A 15,728-nucleotide genomic window follows, 5' to 3' on the forward strand; every position below is an offset into this window, starting at 1 on the left:
CAGCAACATGGATGCAACTAGAGATTATCATGCTAAGTGAAGTAAGTCAGAAAGAGAAAGACAAATGCCATATGATATCACTTTTATGTAGAATCTAAAATGTGACACAATGAACCTATCTATGAAACGGAAACAGAATGACAGACATAGAGAACAGAGTGGTGGTTGCCAAGGGAGAGGGTGTTGGGGGAGGGATGGAGTGGGAGGTTGGGGTTAACAGATGTAAGCTTTTATATATAGGATGGATAAACAACAAGGTCCTACTGTATAGCACAAGGAACTATATTCAATATCCCATAATAAACCATAATGGAAAAGAATATTTAAAAAAGAATATATATATGTATAACTGAATCACTTTGCTGTACAGCAGTAATTAACACACTGTAAATCAACTACACTTCAATTTAAAAAATCAAAAAGAAAAAGAACTAGAGTGGCTTATAGGTGAGTTCTATATGACATTAAGAGGGGAAAAGTTAATATCAATTTAATCTAAAGTATGCCGGACGAATAGAAAAAAGATGAAAAGCTCTCTAATATATTTTATAAAGCCAACAAGGCTTTAATGTTAAACCTGATAATAACCATTAAAAGTATAGCCCAACATCACTTATGGACAGAGATGAAACATTCAAAATAAAATATTAGGAAATAAAGTCAGAAGAATAGCATATTATGTCCCAGTAGGGTTTATTCTAGGAATGCAAGGATGGGTCAATTATTGTAAAATATATCAACAAAATCCAACCTATTAAAAAGTAAAGTAGGAAAGCCTCATGATAGTATCCATAAATGCTAAATAACCATTTGATAAAACTCAGAGCCTTATTAATAAAAGTACCACATAAAACAGGAAGAAAAGGAAACTACTTATGGTAGACTTCTTACCAAAAACCAAAACAAATATATACTAAATGCTAGTCACTGAAACAACTGCCACTATAAATTAGGAAATAAGAGCATCTGTCTTTAGGAAAACTACTCTTACAACATCTCTGTGTTAGTTGTCTAGGTCCCCTAAAACAAAGTCCCACAAACAATATAAACAGACTTAAAACAACAGAAATGTATTGTCTCACAGTTCTGGAGGGGACGAGTTTGAAATCAAGGTATTGGCAGGGCCGTGTTCTCTCACAAGACCTCCTTACTTCTGGTGGCTGCTGGCAATCCTTGATGTTCTTTGGCTTGTAGATGGATCAGTCCAATTTCCACCTTAATCTTCACAAGGCCTTCTCCTCTCTGTGTCTGTGTTCATATATCCCTTTTCCTATAAGAACAGCAGTCATTGAAATAGGGCCTGCCCTAATTCAAGTATGACCTAATCTTATTTTGATTATATCTGCAAAGACAGGTTATGACTTCAACATATTTTTTTAGGGGACACAATTCAACCCATAACAATATATTAAACGTTAAAATTCACATGAACTTTGGCTCAGCAATCCCACTTCTGGAAATCTCCCCCATAAAAATAAAAGCCCTATTTTTAGGATATAAAAGATTGTATATATACATATATCGGGTTGGCCAAAAAGTTCGTTTGGGTTTTTCCATAAGATGTTACGGAAAAACCCAAATTGACTTTTGGCTAACTCAATATAATGTTTAATGTTTATTTTAATGTTGAAAACAAACTGAATGACATGAATTGAGGAATTGTGGTACATCCACACCATGCACTACATGCACAGATTAAAATATTTTAAAATAATGAATTATAGTTGGACTAGTTGGCATGGAGGGTGCTCTACAAAGTAAATGATAGTGAGTGAGAAATGCAAGATGCAGAAAACTTTGCACACAGTATGATCCTAATTTTCTAAAGCAATGAAACAGAATTCCTATAGCAGTATATATACCCTAATATATACTAAGGTTAACGTGGCGAAAAATAAAGGACTCAAAGTTGTTAACATGGGTTACTTTCCTGGGAGAATAGAATGGGGGTAAGAAAAATAAGAGAAGAAAATGAGTAGCAAACAAAAAATCAAAAGAAAAAAGAATGCACTAAAAATCCGTATAATAATATATACCATTCACATTCATGTAAAGTTGTATAGTTGTGTGTGTGTGTATAAAAACTTACCCTCAAGGGCTAAATAAATATTGAGTTAAAAAACTGTTGTAGGGCTTCCCTGGTGGCGCAGTGGGTGAGAGTCCACCTGCCGATGCAGGGGACACAGGTTCGTGCCCCAGTCCGGGAGGATCCCACATGCCGCAGGGCGGCTGGGCCCGTGAGCCATGGCCGCTGGGCCTGCGCGTCCGGAGCCTGTGCTCCTCAACGGGAGAAGCCACAACAGTGAGAGGCCTGCGTACCGAAAAAAAAAAAAAAAAAAACTGTTGTAAGTATTCCTACATAAAGATTCCTAAAATGAGTAGACTTGGATGACTATTAGAAGGGGCAATCCAGGTACTTATGCTCCCTTATATAGTTTGGTCTGGATATGCATCATAGTATAAAGGTGGGTGAAAAAAACTGAATAAACAAGTAATGAATGCATATTAATGGCAAAACTTTGAAAAAATATTTCTTAAATATACATAATAACACTTCTTATATGTTCTATGTGTGCAAAGTAATATTTTAAGAAAGTGAAACTATTTAAATTCCTCTAATGGAATTTAGTAGAAGAATATTCCATGGTGTTCTGCAGATAGCGTTGTGATTTCCAGGTGCTCTTTCCCACTGAATTAATATGAAAACCTCAGTTCTACAATATCCCACTCCATGCCAGGGCTACAGGTGAAGCATGAAATTAAAGTGGTCACATATTTTCTGGGGAAAAAGGGAAGGAATAAGATTAATAAGACTATTTAGTTGCAGGGTTTTATCAGATGACAGCTGATAAGGGAAGCGACAGTGTGAGCTGGAGAAAAAAAAATCTGAAACAGAATGGAGAAAAGCCAGAGTTCTTTGAATACGTGCATTGGTGAGTTTACCCTAACTCCCTTAAGTCTTTGAGCTAAATATGCAAGAAATGAAACTTTCAAGATTTCTGTACTTTTTTTTCCCTACTGTACCAGAATTTACCTGGGCAGAAATTAACTCAAGCATTTAATGCTGAAAGGGTCTTACACGGTCAGAAGCAGCTTTTTGAGAATTAAGACTTAATAGCATCTATTAAATATAATACAAATTAACACATTTTCCCCAAAGCCACAGCACTAGTGAATATCCATGCTGAGTAAGTCACTTTATTAATCCCTATGAATATGACATGATACCTTTCCTTAAAGTGTCTCCAGTCCTGGAAAGTAACTATGTCCACAATTAACCACAATTCAAAACAGAGATGACAAATTTGTAGTAGAAGAACAAATGATGTGTTAGGTGAGCAAAAAAGGAAATGTAATTATGTCCAAACTGGGTAACATAAAACTTAGTACACATAGTTAATTCCAATAAATATTTGTCTACTACTCTTAAAAAGCCCAATGATACTAAATATTACAAAATACATTCTTGCTTGCTCCTATTGTTTTTAGCAGCTGCAGCTTTTAAAAGTAACTGCATGTGAAGGGCACAGTTGATCAATGGACAACATTTTTGAGCACTCACTTTCTGCAGGAGGCTGCCCTGGGAAGGACACCTTATAAAGCTGAGAAGCAGGTGTGCATTCTTTTGTACTAAGAATAGCGCAGGCAGTTACATCAAATTGTCAGCATCATGCTAATGGCAGCTGGTTTCTCAAGTGTTGAAGAGTCTTTATGAGGTTTAACTCTGAAAACTGAGTTTTAGTCCTAATGCTTTCCTCTGTTTCAGCCTCATGTGCTTGGACAAATCATTTACCTTTTTTGAATTCCAAGAGGAATCCAAAATTCACTGGAAATAATAATTCTTTATGGCTGGATTATAAAAGGATAAAAAATTACAGCATATATAAAAGTGTTTTTATATGAATGTAAGACATCATTATTAAAATAATTCCTATGTACAATAGAAGGCTGATAAGGGAGCTAAACATAATTTTGTTTAAAATGACAACTTCTGGGGATAAATGGAAATGGTAGGTAATGTGTTTTTTAGTCTTCCCTACCATTAGTAGACCAGGAAGTAAGTCAGACTTTCAGCTATGTCATGAACTCTGAATGACCTTTAGTGGGTCTTACAGCCTAAATCAATTTGAAAGTCTCTAACATGAAAGGGATGGGAGAAATAATCTCTAAATCTGTTTCACTTTTCAACTTAATAATAACTAATCTGATGACTGAGGTAAATATTTTGTGGATGTTATATACAAACGTGGATGTATATACAAACGTTGATAAACAAATGTGGATGTTTGGAATAATGAATGTTTGAATCTTAGAGGACAGTAGAATCTGAATTAGACAAGGAACCACTGACAATTTTAAAATAACATGACATCATTTATTAAAACGGTATCACGGGAACTTTGGTTTCAGCTCAGACGTATAAAGAGCTTGGAATCATCATTCCCATCCTTACAATAAGAAATAGCCAAGCTGATTATCAACAACTTTTCTTGGACAGATCAGAGAACTGAGATTGCACATCAAATTACCATCCCAAAATCTAGAGACGTGAGCTTTTCCAGGGAGATAACTCTGTCATTTACTTATCTGGAGTTGAAGCCGCTGGGCAGATGCCATATAAACTGGAAGGTACATTAAACTAGAAAATTTGATGACTTGCTAGAAGCTGGGTATAGGCTATCATGAGACTGAGAAGATCCTGGGAGCTGAAGTCATGGGGAAGGGCCTACATTTTTAAAGGTTTTTCTTACAGGAATCCACCAGGCTCTCATAGAATCAAAATCCTAAGAAAGCTCCTCCCCTAGCCACAGGACCCTAGCTGGTGGAAGGGAAGAGTAACCATTGTGAAATCCACCCAGACCCTTCTCTTAGGCAACAAAAGGCTTAATCTCCAAGAGGTCTGACACTGACAGTTGGCATCAGGGAAATCTCATTCAAGCTGGGTGAAGGGAACTCTGGTCTACCACAGCCTCACTGTGTCACTTAAAGAAAAAAAAAGAAAAATTAAATGTACAGGGGAGAGAAATTCAATTATATATACTGGGGACACTGCAGGACAACCACTGCAAGGGTGAAGGATTAGAGGGCGTGGGGTGAAAAAGCTCTACCCCTAGGGAAGGGACAGAAACTCTTGTAAAAGCCACATCCCCTAGGTACAGGCCCATAGCACACTCCAAAAACTAGGGTTTAATCAGAATTAGAGAAAGCTTCCCTACCACACACCCTACTACTACCATAATAATAAGTCTCCAAAATATAAAAAGTTTATTAAGAAAATAAATTGCATATAAAAAGGGCAGATCACATGTTAAGCATCCTTATCACCAAAAAAAAGGAGGGAGAGCACAGGAAACTTTTGGAGGTAATGGATATGTCTATCACCTTGACTGTGGTGACGGTTTCACAGTGTGGTATGCATATATCCAAACTCATCAAATTGTATGCATTAAATATGTGCAGTTTCTATATCAATCATATTTCAATAAAGCTACTAAAATAATAGATTATACAGTCATCTTAAAAAAAAAAAAAAGAAGTTGCATTGTAGGAAGGAAAAAGAGATCGACTGTTCCAGCCATAAGCTTGGACCCACCACACACCAATCCTTAACACACCAAAATCACAGGTTTCACTTCGCACAGAAAGATGGCCGGAGACTGGTCCTGTGGTCAGCAGTAGAGGGGATCTCTTCTGAGACTCAGACCAGGAGAGGTTATTCTGAATACTCAGCAGGAGAAAAGAGGTTGGAACTATGTAGGTCATAAGGAAGCAAAACTTCAAAAGACTGTTTTAAAGGGAGCCAATAACATACATGTGTAGAGCTCATGGTATGTGTCCAGTAGAACATCAGGATCTAGGAGGTGGGCGTTGCTTGCCCAGGGCGGGAAATCCTTAATTGCCTTAGTTGACACTTCACAGCGTATCTCCAACTACTGAATTCAGATTCTCTCTAAACATCCATAGGCTGATTTCTTCATCACTTTACATTCCATCACTTAATTTGTGAACTTGGGACTCCAACCACTTCTTAGTTAAGTTGCCTCATCTATAACACTGGGATAATACTATAATACTTCATAGTCAAAAGGCAGGGATTTAAAATGCATGGCCATTGACAGTTCTTAGAGCACTTCATCTTCTCCATGGTGAAGGTGCATAATTAAATTAAATAGTGACTTGCTTGAGGTTTCCAGCTTTTCTGCATTCACTCTGGTCACTTTTATCCCTTTAGGAAGGGCTGCTTCCTCTTTTGGAATCCCTTCCTTCTCTACTACATTGGTCAAATTTCTTATTACTTGCAGCTTAGCAATAACTAAATAATGGTATTTGCACTAATATATAATTGATACCTATTTGTGGAGGGTGAGAAGGAAGATTTTTCATCAGATAAAGTCAAATAGATCTTTTCCGTTAAGCCTCAATGTCATCCTCATTCCTAGAAATGAAAAACCTTTCCTGAGAAGATAACTCATCCAGTGAACTTGCACTCACATGTGGTATCATGAATAAGTGCATGGCTTGGTCACTGCTGCTTTTTCTTTTTCTGCACACCATATTCCTATTAACCTTTCCTTGGGACAAAAATGAAATATTCTCACCTACAAAGTGATGACTTACTGAAAACTGCATGAGTTCCTTTTTCTAATACTTCTTTAGAATTGCATTCATTTATCCCCAGGAACTCCAAAGGCTCTGAAAGACATAAATGAGCCTCACATTACTGTCAGGATTTTTTCTAAAACATCTATTAATTATTCAAAGTATGGTAAGGGGTGTTTCAGAGACACAGCAATGTATTTCAGTAGATACTTCCAAATCTTTTATATGGTTGTTTAATATTATGATGCTTCTACAACGTGTTCTCACCTTTATAAAATGCAGTGACCCTAAATCTCTTTTACAGAACATCACTTGCCTCACAATAAATAAACGGATGTAAAAGCTAGGCAAACTAGCTTAAGTTCATCTTTCATAAGATTAACATCTTAAAGCAATTTGTAAAATAGAGAAAAATCTAAACCCATCTAGTGTTAATAAAAATAGGGCCTTATATTTTTAATGCTTTATAAGTTATAAATCACCTCTTCACAAAGTAACTTGTTTGAGCCTTACAACAACTCCGAGACTTAGTTAAAACACGTATGTTATCTCCATTTCATAGATGGGGCAAATGAAGCTAAGAGAAATGTCATAACTTCCCCAAAGTACACATATTAAAAAGGAGAACGGGAATAACCAAAAAACTAGTCTTTGATATCTGGTCCAATGATCAATGTCAGGTTACAGAACTGTGAATGGAATTACTTGTAATATATAGTATGAAAATTGTATCACTCGGCTCCAGAGGAAATTGGAACAGAATTTAAGGTAATTATGTAATCATATATCTTCCTATCTATATGTTAGAAAGTACTTGCAAGTACACTCACTTGCTTTCACATCACTGTTATGAAAGAAGTATAAACAAATAGAGCTGACTGTAATTGTTGACATTACCTTAAAGGATGGACAACTGTCTCCCCAAATTAACATGTTCAGAAGAAATTGGAACCATCTCCCAGATAGTCATCTTTTAAGCCCACACATGCCCAGCAGATGCTCTAAACTAGTATTCCTGGAAATTCTGGTGTAATTTGTGTATGATAAAGGGGTTCCTTACCCTCATAAATACTCCAAAGGTGAGGAAAGGGAGACTGGAGGGGAGGGTGAGGCTCTCACACCAGCCCTGTTTTCCAGGTACAGTGACTATACGGATAATAGAAATAGAGGATAGTAAGAGGAAGATGAGGATTAGTACAATGCAGAGTCTTCTTTTTTTAAAAAAACATCTTTATTGGAGTATAATTGCTTTACAATGGTGTGTTAGTTTCTGCTTTATGACAAAGTGAATCAGCTATGCATATACAGATATCCCCATATCCCCTCCCTCCTGCGTCTCCCTCCCACCTTCCCTATCCCACCCCTCTAGGTGGTCACAAAGCACCGAGCTGATTTTCCTGTGCTATGCAGCTGCTTCCCACTAGCTATCTACCTTACGTTTGGTAGTGTGTATATGTCCATGCCACTCTCTCACTTCGTCCCAGCTTACTCTTCCCCCTCCCCATATCCTCAAGTCCATTCTCTAGTAGGTCTGTGTCTTTATTCCTGTCTTACCCCTAGGTTCTTCATGACATTTTTTTTTCTTAAATTCCATATATATGTGTTAGCATACAGTATTTATTTTTCTCTTTCTGACTTACTTCACTCTGTATGACAGACTCTAGGTCCATCCACCTCATTACAAATAACTCAATTTCGTTTCTTTTTGTGGCTGAGTAATATTTCATTGTATATATGTGCCACATCTTCTTTATCCATTCATCTGTCGATGGACACTTAGGTCACTTCCATGTTCTGGCTATTGTAAATAGAGTTGCAATGAACATTGTAGTCCATGACTCTTTTTGAATTATGGTTTTCTCAGGGTCTATGCCCAGTAGTGGGATTGCTGGGTCATATGGTAGTTTTATTTTTAGTTTTTTAAGGAACCTCATACTGCTCTCCATAGTGGCTGTTATCAATTTACATTCCCACCAACAGTGTATGAGGGTTCCCTTTTCTCCACACCCTCTTCAGCATTTATTGTTTGTAGATTTTTTGATGATGGCCATTCTGACTGGTGTGAGATGATATCGCTTTGTAGTTTTGATTTGCATTTCTCTAAAGATTAATGATGTTGAGTATCCTTTCCTGTGTTTGTTGGCTATCTGTATATCTTCTTTGGAGAAATATCTATTTAGGTCTTCTGCCCATTTTTGGATTGGGTTGTTTGTGTTTTTGATATTGAGCTGCATAAAAGACCTGTATGCAGAAAATTATAAGACACTGATGAAAAAAATTAAAGATGATACAAACAGATGGAGAGAGATACCATGTTCTTGGATTGGAAGAATCAACATTGTGAAAATGACTCTACTACCCAAAGCAATCTACAGATTCAATACAATCCCTATCAAACTACCAATGGCATTTTTCACAGAACTAGAACAAAAAATTTCACAATTTGTATGGAAACACAAAAGACCCTGAATAGCCAAAGCAATCTTGAGAAAGAAAAACAGAGCTGGAGGAATCAGGCTCCTGGACTTCAGACTATACTACAAAGCTACAGTAATCAAGACAGTATGGTACTGGCACAAAAACAGAAATATAGATCAATGGAACAGGATAGAAAGCCCAGAGATAAACCCATGCACATATGGTCACCTTATCTTTGATAAAGGAGGCAAGAATATACAATGGAGAAAAGACAGCCTCTTCAATAAGTGGTGCTGGGAAAACTGGACAGGTACATGTAAAAGTATGAAATTAGAACACTCCCTAACACCATACACAAAAATAAACTCAAAATGGATTAAAGACCTAAATGTAAGGTCAGACACTATCAAACTCTTAGAGAAAAACATAGGCAGAACATTCTATGACATAAATCACAGCAAGATCCTTTTTGACCCAGCTCCTAGAGAAATGGAAATAAAAGCAAAAATAAACAAATTGGACCTCATGAAACTTAAAAGCTCTTGCACAGCAAAGGAAACCATAAACAAGACAAAAAGACAACCCTCAGAATGGGAGAAAATATTGGCAAATGAAGCAACTGACAAAGGACTAATCTCCAAAATTTACAAGCAGCTCATGCAGCTCAATATCAATGCAGAGTCTTTTAGTTACATTTCTATAACTACCTCACTAATCAACTTCCATCCTTCACTATTCAATTTAACCCAGGAAGCTCTCCAAGTATGAGTAGAAAATAGGTTTCACCCTACTTCTTGTATATTCAAGACAATTTCTAACATTTACATTAGCCCAAATAGTTCACTATTTAGAGAGGCCTAACTTGCAACAAATAAGTGTTTCCTAATAAGTGAACATAAAATGTCTCTGCAAGAACTCTAAGTACTTCCTTTGAAATAAAATGATAGATCTTTATTGCTCATCTATTATGTAGGACAAAGAACTGTCCTTCACACAATAATAATCACCATCATTGTTGGGTTTCAATAATGTTAATTAACAATATAAATAGTATAAATTCCTGATTATTATATCAAAGTTCATAATTAGCTAAACTAGGATAAAATTAAGTTTTATCATCTAACCTTGGGATCTACTGAATCTTGACTTTTCCCATGATGTTTGATATGGCTTTAACTTGTAGCTATGAAGTAGGGAAAATTTTCATCAGCAAATAATTGCAGGTTATAGTGAAAAAGAAAATAGTGACTTAAGTAGTTTGCAGTGATCATTGCAAATTTTGAAGTCCAACAGATGAACCAGTGGGAGTTTTATTTCATTATCAGTATTTGGAATTCCATTAAAGAAAATAGTGGTGGAAGAATCCATTCTATTTTTCATGTTAAACTCCCGGTACATTTTTTTAAATTTTGGAAATAAATGTCTGATCTAAGAAGGTATTTATCCTTTCCCAAAGTTAAATTAAAGGACATAATATTCCTTAGTAACAGATGTGCTGAAGATAGATTTTAGAGACATCAGTAATACTGATGTCCTTGTAGAAAACCAGTCTGTCTCTACCTATCTCAGGGAATATTACTCAGATCACTTCTCTGTCCATAGTTCTGAAAAATTCTGTCAATTTTATAAAGATTGACTTATTAAAGCTATCTTAATCTAGGTGTGATATTTTATTTTACTTTTTAGCCCTTTCAGTATTTTCTTTCTTCCCCCCCCCCTTTTTTTTTTTTTTGGTCTTAGTTGTGGCACGCAGCATCTTCGTAGAGGCGTGCGGGATCTTTTCCGTGCAGCGTGTGGGCTCTTCGTTGCAGCCCACAGGCTTCTCTCTAGTTGTGGCGCATGAACTCCAAGGTGCGTGGGCTCTGTAATTTGCAGCAAGAGGGCTCTCTCATTGAGGCGCGCGAGCTCAGTAGTTGTGGCGCGCGGAGCTTAGTTGCCCCACAGCATGTGGGATCTTAGTTCTCCAACCAGGGATCAAACCCATGTCCCCTGCATTGGACGGAGGATTCTTTACCACTGGACCACCACGGAAGTCCCAGTCCTTTCAGTATTACCTTTAACAATGTCATCTATGTTTGCCATCTGAATATCGTGTGTAACTTCTTCACTGCTTTGCAACTTCTGTAGTGTTTTCCAAACATATGCATTCCTTAGCCTTCCCTTGACAACAGATATCCCCTCTATGTAGCATGCAATTTCTCTTTCCCTCTTCACAGAAAAGTTTTGGAAAAATTTGGACTTTGTGTCATTAATACTCCTCGGTAATTCACTTGTCAAAGGAACATGACTTGCTCGTTGGCTAAATCCAACATTCATATCTGTTATTGTTTGTATATTTCTTAGCAGTAGTCAGTACGGTTGTCCACCTCTTCCTTCTTAAAACACTTCCCTTCTCTGTCCTTCATTACACTGCACTTCTTCCTGACCCATGGGCCATTCCAACTCACTCTACTTTGCTGGCTTCTCTATGACGTCTCCAAGACTCAATCAGTGACCTTCTGCTTTTCTGTATCCACCCAGTCACAACTTCCAGCTTTTAATACCATTTATGTACTTTCTACTTTCAAAATTACTGCCTGTGATTGAGACCTACCTAGTTGGTATACCAGACTTATGTATACATCTAGCAATTTGATATAACCACTTGGATATTGCATTGGGCATGCAATTCACAGAACATTCCAAAAGAGAACTTTTTTTTTTTTTTTTTGCCACACCATAAGGCTTGCAGGATCTTAATTCCCTGACCAGGGATGGAACCCGTGCCCCTGCAGTGGAAGCATAGAGTCTTAACCATTGGACTGCCAGGGAATTCCCACCAAAAGGGAACTCTTGATTTCACCCTGTACCATAACTGCTCCTCCCTAACACTTTCCAACCTTAATAAATAAATTTAAGTTGCAGAAAAGGGGAGAGATTACTGCATCAATGTCCTCGAATAAGCAGAAAGAAAATTAGATCTAGTGCACACATTGAATGTTAATCTCTGCTGGGCGAACAGTCAGTTCATAGTGACCAAAAGGAAATCAGGGCATGTGAGCACAGATGCCAATAATGGCGACGGGATTTTGTGGAAGTGACCTTTCACATTTACTGAAATGGGAAACAAGGTCTTCAGCTGACAACCGTTGTGGAGGAGGAGTTGAGCAGGGCACCAAAACCATATAAGCTCCAGGACAAACTGGTGAACTTCCTGTGCAGTGATGGGGCATCCTTTCTGCAAATGACACATGGATCTGCCACTGTGAATTGTCACATGGAATATTTTTATAAACTTCACCAAGCAGGTAAAACAAAGCACCCTTTTAAGACTAAAATCTTTCAGTGATTTGTCCTTAGAAGAGTGTTGGGCTTTCCTGGTGGTGCAGTAGTTAAGAATCCGCCTGCCAATGCAGGGGACACAGGTTCGAGCCCTGGTCCGGGAAGATCCCACATGCCGCGGAGCAACTAAGCCCATGCCCCACAACTACTGAGCCTGCGCTCTAGAGCCCGTGAGCCACAACTACTGAGCCTGCGCGCCAAAGCTACTGAAGCCTGCAAGCCTAGAGCCCGCGCTCCGCAACAAGAGAAGCCACGGTAATGAGAAGCCCGTGCACCGCAACGAAGAGTAGCCCCTGCTCACCACAACTAGAGAAAGCCCGCACACAGCAATGAAGACCCAATGCAGCCAAAAATAAATAAATAGATAGATAAATAAATAAATTTTTTTTAAATTTCCTTCAGTAATATTTAAAAAAATAAAAAGAGTGCTCGTCCATCAATATACAAGAAAAAGTTTGCTGCAACCAGGCTCAATGAATTTCAAACATATTCCTTTAGGAGATGAATGTCAGGAATCTACATGAACAGCTGCTCTTAGAGACTTCAGTTAACACATGGAGTAGAAGGAAAATTGTAGGAAAGCACACTGGTGAACAATGAGGAGTGCAGCATTGTTGTGTGGCATGAGGAGTATATTCTCAGGGTGTAGAATATTAAGACACGCAGTGTTTTCGCTGATCATAGAAAGGCTGTGCTGTCTAGAAGATAAAAAGACTAACTGCCAAGCAATAGGGATATACAGCTATCTATCTTAACTACAAAACAAAAAATAGAATTTCCTGATTCTGCTTAAAATAAAGGTCCAATGTATTACTCTTAGCTTCTGAACTAATGACTACTGACTGCTCTTAGTTTATCTCAGCAGCATCACAGACTCATAACAAACAGAAAGTTCTCAAAGATCACTAGAACAGTCTCTCAATCTAGGCAGTATTACTTCTGACAGATATTCATGGAGACTGTGCAAGAAACTTTCCAGAGATCGAGACCAATAATCTATCTGGAGAGGCAGTGTAGCCTAGTGGTTAAGAGCATAGTTTCTGGAGCTTGAGTGTCTGGATTCAAACTGTGAATCTACTTGCTAGTTGTGTGACCTTTGGGCAAGTTGCTTAAACATTCTGTGCCTCAGGTTCCTCATCTGTGAAAATGACACTATCAACTGAAATGATTGTGATGATTCTATGAGTTAATAAGGCTTACCTCAGTGTAAAATCTCTGTAAAACGAACTAATACAATCATCAGAAAGATTTTCCTTATACTGTTCTTGAAAATATATGTCTTATTCCTTTAACCCATTGTCCCTAGTTATAAAATCTGAAGCAATCTAAAATATAGTTCAATAATTCCTTCCTCATATGATGCCCTATCACTTTTCAGCGTGATATTTTTGGTTGAATTTACATAATTATAATATGGATTATAATTATCCTGTGTATTTCTGGAAAAGATTACCCCCTTGTTATTCATAATTGCTCCCTTTAGGGCCCCATACTCAATATCTGATGTGGGATATTTGCTCAAGGACTGTGAACTGAATGACTGACAACCCTTCCAATTCTTTTTTTTTTTTTTTAAATAAACTTATTTATTTATTTATTTTTGGCTGCATTGGGTCTTCGTTGCTGTGCGCAGGCTTTCTCTAGTTGTGGCAAGCCAGGGCTACTCTTTGTTGTGGTACGTGGGCTTCTCATTGCAGTGGCTTCTCTTGTTGTGGAGCATGGGGTCTAGGCGCACGGGCTCAGTAGCTGTGATGCCCGGGCTTAGTTGCTCCGTGGCATGTGGGATCTTCCCGGACCAGGGCTTGAACCCATGTCCCCTGCATTGGCAGGCAGATCCTTAACCACTGAGCCACCAGGGAAGTCCTCCCTCCAATTCTTAAAGACAGCTCTTACATGCTTTCTATGTGTACTGATCTCCAAGCTAAACATTTCCCAAATTTTCACTAATTCCTCCTAAGTCACCATTTCACCTTCCCACTCAGCTTCCTTTGAACATATTCCAGTCTTTCAAAGAGCCTCCTAAAATGTGGTATCCGGAACTGAACTCAACATGCCACACATGGCCTGACAAAATACTGAGCATTCTGGAATCATCAGTTCCCTAATGTGGACATTATTCTTCTATAAATGCAACACAGAACAAAATACATTCCAAAGAATAGCTGATTTATTAGTATTCAACCACTAATGTGTTCTCCCAACAGATGTAGTTCATATGGAAAAGTATTAATCCTTGACACTCAAAATGTACCACACAGCCTTTTTTTAAATAAAGGGCTGCGGCTGACTTGATATCTAAATATCTACATGCTTCTAATTCACCTTGCTAAGGTCATACAGTCATGATTTACTACTAAAGTATCTAAAACTATGAACTGTACCTCTCTTGAGGGTATATTTTCTGCCTCTAAATATACATATACAATAGATTATGGAATCTTTATTTTAAAAAATTGGGTGATATGCAATATCAGTTCATGTGTTATATAGGCCGAGATCTAATCAATCAAGTTAACGTTTCTTTATTTTTTCAGCTTTATTGAGGTAAAACAAATAAAATTGTACATATTTATGGTATACAATGTGATGATTTGATATATGACTATACAGCAAAATGATTACCACAGTCAAGTTAACACATCAATTACCTCACATATTTACCATCTGTGTGTGTGTGTGTGTGTGTGTGTTGTGTGTGTTGAGAAATTAAATACACAAGTTCAGCTAAACAACAGATTCAATAGAACTGAGGAAAAATGAATAATCGATAGATACAAAGAAATTATCCAGAATGTATAATAGAGGAAAAATGGTAGCAAGTATATTAGAGATTAAGAGAAATGTTAAACTTATTAAAAGTTAAAAAAAGAGAGAAATGGAAGATAGATTAAGAAGGACTAATATCTTTGAAAAACAATCTTCCATTTTCTCTATCCTCTCCTGCTGGAAATCCAATTAGAGATCTACTAGCAGAGAACTTACCAGAATTATGGAAATATACTAAACCTTAAAGTCATTCAATTATACATGAAACATTTTTTAATGGCTATACATTTTATCATAAAGCAAACAAAAATGTTAATAAATTGCAATCATACACAATATGTTCCTTGATACAAAGCAATTAAGTTAAAATCAGTAATAAATGATAATTAGAAAGGCCTTGTATATTTATAAATTATAAAACCCATTTCAGATAACTCATGGTTAAATGACTTAACCAGGCTAGAAAGATACATAGATGACAGATACATAGAAAAATACTTAAAATAAGCATTCATGTTGAGAAACAGAAAGATTGAAATTTATAAACCAAACATAACGGAAAAGATTTGAAAATGAACAATAGAATCTAAGGGAAGTAAGATGAAGACATAATACAGGTACAA

At 37.1% G+C, this 15,728-nt stretch overlaps 1 long non-coding RNA gene across 1 annotated transcript in view; it reads right to left on the minus strand.

The window, feature by feature from the left end:
- LOC137217184 (uncharacterized) overlaps positions 1-15,728 on the minus strand; it is a 260,647-nt gene that overhangs the window by 89,565 nt on the left and 155,354 nt on the right. The window contains exon 4 of the long non-coding RNA XR_010940037.1: positions 1,152-1,270. This is a non-coding gene — a long non-coding RNA (uncharacterized lncRNA). The remainder of the gene's footprint in view (positions 1-1,151; positions 1,271-15,728) is intronic.

This window comes from Pseudorca crassidens, chromosome X (genome assembly GCF_039906515.1).
Source record: "Pseudorca crassidens isolate mPseCra1 chromosome X, mPseCra1.hap1, whole genome shotgun sequence".
NCBI classification, from domain to species: domain Eukaryota; kingdom Metazoa; phylum Chordata; class Mammalia; order Artiodactyla; family Delphinidae; genus Pseudorca; species Pseudorca crassidens.